Source organism: Meleagris gallopavo, chromosome 1, assembly GCF_000146605.3.
Source record: "Meleagris gallopavo isolate NT-WF06-2002-E0010 breed Aviagen turkey brand Nicholas breeding stock chromosome 1, Turkey_5.1, whole genome shotgun sequence".
Lineage (NCBI taxonomy): Eukaryota > Metazoa > Chordata > Aves > Galliformes > Phasianidae > Meleagris > Meleagris gallopavo.
Window position 1 is genome coordinate 4,451,588 of NC_015011.2, and position 7,828 is coordinate 4,459,415.

At 39.6% G+C, this 7,828-nt stretch overlaps 1 long non-coding RNA gene across 1 annotated transcript; it reads left to right on the forward strand.

Moving 5' to 3' along the window:
* The first annotated feature begins 332 nt into the window (after nt 1-332).
* Nucleotides 333-2,567, forward strand: LOC116216215. The gene is made up of 3 exons (XR_004158675.1): nt 333-482; nt 1,477-1,602; nt 2,307-2,567. It is a non-coding gene; the product is annotated as an uncharacterized LOC116216215 (long non-coding RNA).
* The last annotated feature ends 5,261 nt before the right edge of the window (nt 2,568-7,828 follow it).

Sequence of the window (7,828 nt, forward strand, 5' to 3'; positions counted from 1 at the left end):
ATTGGGAACAGGTGGCTGCAAGACCAGTGGAGGCATGGCTGCCTCTGAGAGGAGACAGGGGAGCTCTGAGTGCCACAAATCCCCACTTCTTATGCTGCCAGGATCAGGTTGACTCTCTGCAGCAGGGCTGGGGAGGAATAGATGTGATTCCTTAGGAATGTGATGCCTTAGGAAAACAATGTGAGGGTTTTGCTCCTTACATCCCATTTGCAGCCTTGAAAATGGCAACTGAGACCATTTCTGGGTTCATGTTGCAAATATCCTTGCCTTGTCCTGCCTTTCTTTTTCTTTCCTTGCCTTGCTTTCCTTTTGCTGTCTTTCTTGTAGCATTCTATACCTTACTGCATATGAAAAAAGAACATGTCAAATGGAAAGATTCTTCAGATGGCAGCATTTCGAGTCAGCCCAAATCACTACATACTATCTGCAGATGTCTTGATCCCAAGGGAGCTGCAGTAAGGAGCTGCTGTATGTGACTCAAGGTGACAAAATTAGGCACTCTGCATGAATAGAGGTTCAGGTGCTGATGCATCATTTCTTTTCTGTAGTGAGAAATTGGATGAGAAGGTTCACATGAGCTCATTCGGTCTTTATGGGCTTGAACCAGCTTCCATTGGAGTCAATAAGAATCCTTCCATTGACTTTAATGAGAGCTAGATTGGATCCTAAATTAGTACCTTCACCCTTCAAATTGTTTTGCAGTGCCTATCCCCATCCATAATTAACATAAACTGACTGTGATATTCATCAACGGGAAAATTACATGAAAATGTCCTCGGTAGGTTTATTTCTGCTCTCACTGAAGATGATAAGAGTCTTGCAATTAACTTCAAACTGGCTGGTTGTCTGTATATCGTGATTATAAAATACCTTGACATATTTGTTAGGTAGAGTTCAGTTTGAGCAACTTCTTAATTGCATGTCAGGAAGAAGAGATTTGGTTGTGACCAAAGAAGGCCACATTGAAAAATCAGGCAGCATTAAGGAGCACGGTTTGACTTTGTGGCTACATAAATCAGTATTTCAGTTTCTCATTTGGTATTCACTGAAACGAAAACATAATCTGAGTTAATTGCTCTTCCCCAAGGTGCCTTGTTGCGCAATGTTTTATAAAATTAAAGCCTGTTAAGTACACACGAAGAAACATACTTTAGATGCAGAACATAAAATACTAGCACCTCTAATTCTGCTGTCATGTATGGTTGATTAACCTGGTACAACAGAAGCCTTGGGGAGAGTTTCTGTGCTGTTAGAAAACATATTTCCACTTAAGGGAATTCAGACAACAAAGAGATCTCACAAATCGCATTGTTGGAGGCTAGGCTGACATTTGGGGCATCTGAGCTCTCTCACAAAACTGTAGAAGACCAGGGAAAAAATGTAACATTCATCTCACCTATAGACAGTTATCTGTCACCCCAGTGCCTTCTACAGCAATTAAGAAATTATTAATCCAGCCCTATATCCTTTGCTCAGGCAATGTTCCTGTTGGCATCAGTGGGAATTTTGTCTGGTCCTGGAGTGAGCGTGGAGCGAAGAATGGAGAACAGCATGGGGAGCAGGAGAGCTGCTTTCCATGCACCTGCACACTGCAATGGGAAGGTCAGTGCCATACTTCTGGGTGGAAATTAATGTTTTTGATTTTTCTGGGCTCCTCAAATGCATAGGTATAACAACAGAACAGCAGAAAAACCCTGTGAGATGGAGGAGTCTGAGCTGGAAAGTGGTGTGGGTGATATCCAAGGGGAGGATGCAGTGGTCTAGGGTTAACAGAAGAAATGCCATGGGGATCTCTCCATGCCCAGGTGCTCTGGATTCTGCTCACTTCTTGCAGATGCCTCCCTGGGGCAGGCAGGGAGCTGTGGAGTGCATACCAAGCACATCACAGCTGCCTGTTGGACCAGAAGCTGCTCAGGAGCATGTGGGAAGATCAGGAAGGCTTATCAGATAGTGTGCAGCAGTGAAACTGCCTCGTAAGGCATAGTGTGGGAGACAGGGGTACTCTAGTGAAGACCAAGCTGAGAGCTCGCCAGGTGTGTGTGGTTAGATTTAAGGTGAATGGAAGCTTCTCTCAGGATGAAAGTAAGCCCATATCTTTATAATGAAGTCAGCTGGTGTTTCAGGTTGCTACCTGCTTCTGCTTGGGACATTCTCTGTGTCTTGGCTGTCCTCAAGGCTGGTCCAGTAGCCATACCTCAATCTGACCTGGTCCAAAGGAAAAGACAGAGGTGATATAAATGGGTAGGTTCCCTATATGGTTATAATCCCTGTGTTTCTCTTCCTTTTCCCCGACATTTTCCCTACAGATTGCACAGAGACATTTGCTGTAATAAGCTGAAAAAGCCTTGACACGGGACCTATTATCTGCAGCGCTCCTTGTCTGTGTTTGGCCCACACCAGCAATGCTCAGGCTAATGAATAAAAAAGTGTTAGATGAATTGTATCCAAATGCTATGCTGTGTGTCAGCACATCCTTTAGCCTTTGCTCAGGGCCGTGTTTTCACTTAATTCATCCTCAGTGGGGGAATCACATGGAACAGCCAACATACAGCTAGAACTGGAAAAGGAAATCTAAGGCTTTGCAAATGGGGCAGAGAGGTGGCCATCCTTGCACATAAGTGGAGTGCTGTGCAGATGAGAGATCTATATCTAAATTAACCCTCCTCATTTTTTGAGGAAAAACATATTTTCAGAGGGCAAATTTTCTGATCTCTTCGAGGCAAAGCAAGGAAAATGTGGGGATTTGGATCTATTCTGGCAATTTAGGGCAGGTAACTGAAACCCTGCAAACTGATCTTTGATTCCAGTTGTCGCACGATGATCAGCTTTAAGAGCTAATAAAGTGCTTAGAATTTTACACTGCCCGTGACCCTTGAAGGGAGAGGATTTTTTATTTGGCTTCACAGAACATGACTATCCCCTTGACACCTGCTTAAATGGACCTTTGAGCCTCTGCCAGAAACTTGAGTAGAAAAAAATATCAGATCTTCTAAAGGATGTTAGAGGTACATTACCACCTTTCTGAGCCTTTGGAGTTTTCCCAGACTTCTTAAAAAAATAGCACTGGTAGCACTGGTAGTTCAAAAAAGTTCTGTAGCTTCTATCTGTAAGACTTCTGGTGTAGGTCTTCAGGCCTGCTTGAATGAAGAACTCTTAACTTCAGCAGATGCTGCCTCACCCCCTTCTCTGCTGCTATTTACTATTCCACCCACACCACGTCAGAGCTGCTGCAGATTGTGCTGGAGCCAGGGCTGCTATAGGCGTCTGAGGCTGGAAATTTCAGTTGCTTCCTTTGCTATATCTGAGCTTTCCAGTATCAGATATGGAAAGCGATGGGGATCTGACCTGCAGGTCAAACATGACTTTCACTGACTGGTTTTATGCAATGCAACCTGTAGACCAGTTTGGTTCTCTAGGCTGGAATCTGTCTGCTTTAATTTAGGCAACAATCTGAGAAAGATGGAAAAAATGAGACTCCATGAGCCCTTCAAATGGGCTTGAACACTTGGAAACTTCTTGAATACATTGACTAATGCTCTATCACTAGCCATCTTATGTGACCTCTATGAATAACCTATGTGTGGTTCCAGTAATTCTGACATTAAGTAATGTTTCCAGTCTTTCAAGAACTTTACGGATTTCAAGTGAACTTTCATACTGCCGTTGTTAGCAGGATCACCTACACATTTTCACAGCAATTCTAGCTTTAAGCTACGGTAGAAATGTGCTGGTATATAAATCCCACCATTCTCACTCTTTGAACATGAATGCTATCAGTTTTCAAAGTTAGGCAGATAGGACAAATATGTTCCTTTGCTGGATCCTTTCTTTTGATCACTGGGGATATATCAACACCTGGTAATTCTCTGAGGCCTGCCATGGTGGAGCCTGTCTTTCTCAAAAAAATATGGAAAAAGTCCAGAAAGACAGTTCTGCTAGTCCAAAATTAATATTCTGAGTAACAGGGGTATACTCATCCTCTTCTCCTAGTGCTTTACACACAAAGAAATAGAAATAGTATAGTTTATTTGATAGACCCTAGTACTGAACTCAGGAATTCTTGGCTTGTAGCCCTGTGCTCAAACCCTTACTCCTCCAGCACTCAAAAGAGGGCCCAGTATATTCTCAGTAATTATGTACAGTGATTTGTGCAAGTGTAGTAGAACAATGCCATATGCTTAGGTTCCTAGGCCAAATTCTCATTTTGGCATTATTCCACCGAATGTAATAAAACTAGGCCAATAAGAGCATTTGACCCAGCATGTTTCTAGTCTGTGGGGATTATAGAGGTGGTCTTGTGATTTTAACATGAAACTGCTTCACAGTGATGGTTCAGTCACAGGTTTCATGCACAGATAGGGTTTAGGGAGAAGTAGCAGCTTGCACTGAGGCTGCATGAGATTAGCCAATATTTACTATTTCCACCATTTTCATCAGTTCTTGTTTCTCTATAATGTTCTGTTTGATTATACTTACAGACCTGGGAATGTACAGTGTTACATTAGTTCTGTTTTAACTGGAAGGATTTTTAGTATTATTGGTTATCCTATCTGGAAAAGGGGATGTTTTCTTTAACAAAAAAAAAAAAAAAGCCAGCTAACTAAAAATGGTAGAGAAAACAGCTGTCCTAGGTAGAGAACTGCAAATACAAACAGCTGCTGAGTTTAAACTTGTTCAGTAAGTTCTTTGATGATACTCTGCATGAAACAGCTTAACCGATCTATTAGAAACGAATGAAAAGGGAGCTAGGGACCAAAAAGTAGGTTGATGTCTGTCTAAAATAGAGTGGGAAGAAATTTCCCCTACCTTCCATTAGGACTGGGGAAAAAAACTTCACCCTGACATTTTCAATCAAAACAAAATACTTTAACAAAAATGATAATTTGTATGTGTATTTCATTTTCAACTCATGTCAATATCTCTTTGCATTTCTTGACAATGACAGATGATTCAAGGAAAATAGAGTTTGGAATCCTGACATAGAATGATCTGTGGCCAAAGCATGCAAAGTACCTCCTATTACATATGGCTTTGATGTGGTATATACTTATGGGTGGATTCAGAGCGTTGACTTCTGTGACGTTCTTATAAGGAGTACACTCCAAATAAAAAACTGGACTATGAAACAATGGCTTCCACGAAACAGTATTTGAAGGAGAAAGACTATTTTGTTGAATTGGTTTGAATTGAGACATTTTGGGTTTTTGAAAAGAAATGTTGCATTTTAACTGAGCCGTTCCAAACGGCATAATGAATTGCAGTTTCCCAGCGGGAAAAAAAAAGAATAATCAAATCTGCAAAACTTTAAAAACTGCATCTGCCATCAGGAAATTGTTTTAATGAATAAATCTTGAATATTAGAAATCTAACACAGTCCCTTGCTCTTCATCACCAGCATATTTGACCAACTTGTTAGCTTCAGCTTTGGAGAGGCACCAGGGAGTACTTATCTTTGTTTCATAAAATTACAAGCAGGAAAAAAGAAATAAATTTTTTTGTCCTGGGTTCCAACAATGTCTGAACTACCGAAAATGAATCCTCCATCCACAGCATTCTGAGTTGATGATACAACCTTCTCATGGAAGGTACGGTGCAGATAACTTTCACTTATCACTTACACATTGATTCTTATTGAATTTCTTGCTTTTTATTTTTGTTGGTTGTTTGGTTTTGATTCTCTGTAGAGGAATTAAATGAAGGGAAATCACAGCATCCTTAAAAATATCTTCTGTGAATTTATTGCAACAGCCTTTTGGAAGGACTGGCAAGTCTTCCCATTAAAGAAAACAAAATGCAGATGTTTTCAGTAAAACCTGCACTCTTTTAGTGATAGTGTTGTCTTCTCTCATTGCACTAAAATGCTCACTGCCTCTCAGTGTGCCTTGAAATTTATCTTGAAGTACATAAGCATACAAAATGAAGCATATTCATATAATAAACAATAATAAAAATTATCCACAGTGTCTCAATAATTCCTGAGGTAATTTTACTTCTACTGAATTCAGGAGAAGAAAATACTTTAAGAGTTGGTGAAAACATTGAAAGATATGAGATAGAGAAAAATAGACTGAATAAGAAATGACCTGTTGAATGTATTGTGTGTGAGAAGACAAATGACTAAATATTACAGAGTGTATACTATCCTCCAAAGTTTGCTCCAAACTTGCACTAATAAACTGGGAAAGAAATCAGAGAAGAAAGGACGATTCATCTAACACCTTGGTCCTTCTTTCTGAAGCAGAGAACTCTATTTGTATTCATGGCAAAGAGAAGGGGGAGTGATTTGTGGGGCTATACATGTCTAATCAGGCTTTCTGAACTAGGCACTGCACTGTGTTGTCATTTGTGATGAAGTACTTGGAAGGTTGCATGAAATGAAGAGCATCTTTGGTGGGTAGCAATCTAGCCCACAGGGAAACGTGGCTTAAATTAGCATAGTGATTTTTGTTTAAACTTCAAGTACACTAACTCAGTGGAAAAGATAAACATTTTCTGTGTCTTTCTAATATTACAACTATTATTACTGTGTTTTCTCTAAAACTAGTATAAAGACAAAATACAATGAAAGATAGAGGCTAAGTATGGATTCACCACATTTAACTTTAGCTTTATAAAAATAAGGAGTGTAGTCCAAGCTAGTTGTCTGGATTCCCTTTGTGTTAAGTGGGGAGAGGTGAACGTTTGCAGGTGCATATTCACCCCTCTTACCTTTGTCGGCTTCAGTTTTGTTCTTCACCATTCACTTAATCTTGACAACTAGTTTTACTCAATATTGAAATATTAGATAGTGACATGAAAAGGGAAAGGCTCCATCCTAGGTAAAACTCATCTGCCTTAAAGTCAGTGACAGCAATTCCAGTGACCTAAAATGATGTTCAAGCATCACCACACAAAACGTTTTTAGAGCATGATTCATATCACTGATTTCAGATGTTTGGTTTATGATGGTGATAATAATTGCAGCCTGGAGATATTTAATTCTCTTATTGACTTACAAAGGAGTAGAGAGACTAGATGTCTATGCTATATACATTTACTTTTGGCCATGTGAAGTCTAATTCTGTCCTTCTAATTAATATTTCAGGGTCTAAAGTCAGCTTTATCTTTCCACCTTTATTTCAAAAATTAATAGAGAATAGCTCCATGTTTATACATTTATTCTACTTCAGCCAGCAAATCTTCACCGATCTTAGAGTAAAATGTATGCAATATACGGAACAAGTTACTCCTTATTCTTTCAAGTAATGGCAGAATAAATTTTACACATACTTTTGAAAAGGCTTGACAGCATATAAAACTAAAGTGTTTAATTTATTCAACATCTTTTTTTTTTTCCTGAGGAATAAGTATTGCTAGATTGTCCGGAAAACAAAACAAGACATCCGTCCTGTTTTGGCTGCCTCTGAGTTCTGACTTGCAGCATCTTCAATTTGGAAGGAAAGAATCTCGCACGGTTTGCACCTGCTCCCAGTCCTTCCTCTGGAGATGCTCCAAAGAGGACTTAATTTGAATGATAACTGAGCCCAGAGTCTGTAGTGTAGGTAGGAGTTGGCTCTAATAATTCTTTTTGGAAGTAAGAATCTGTGAAAGAAAGTTAATCAGAAATGTTCTCTCTATGACATTGCTTGGAAGGAATTACAAATAGAAGTAATAGGTTAATTGTACACTAAAATCTTAGGCAATTTCTGCTTATATGTTCTCCGGGGAAAATATATATTTTCATAGATTAACAGAATCATTAAGGTTGGAAAGACCATCAAGATCATGTAATAAACCCATGCCCACCATGTCCGTTTAACCATGTCCCTCAGAGACACATCTCCATGTC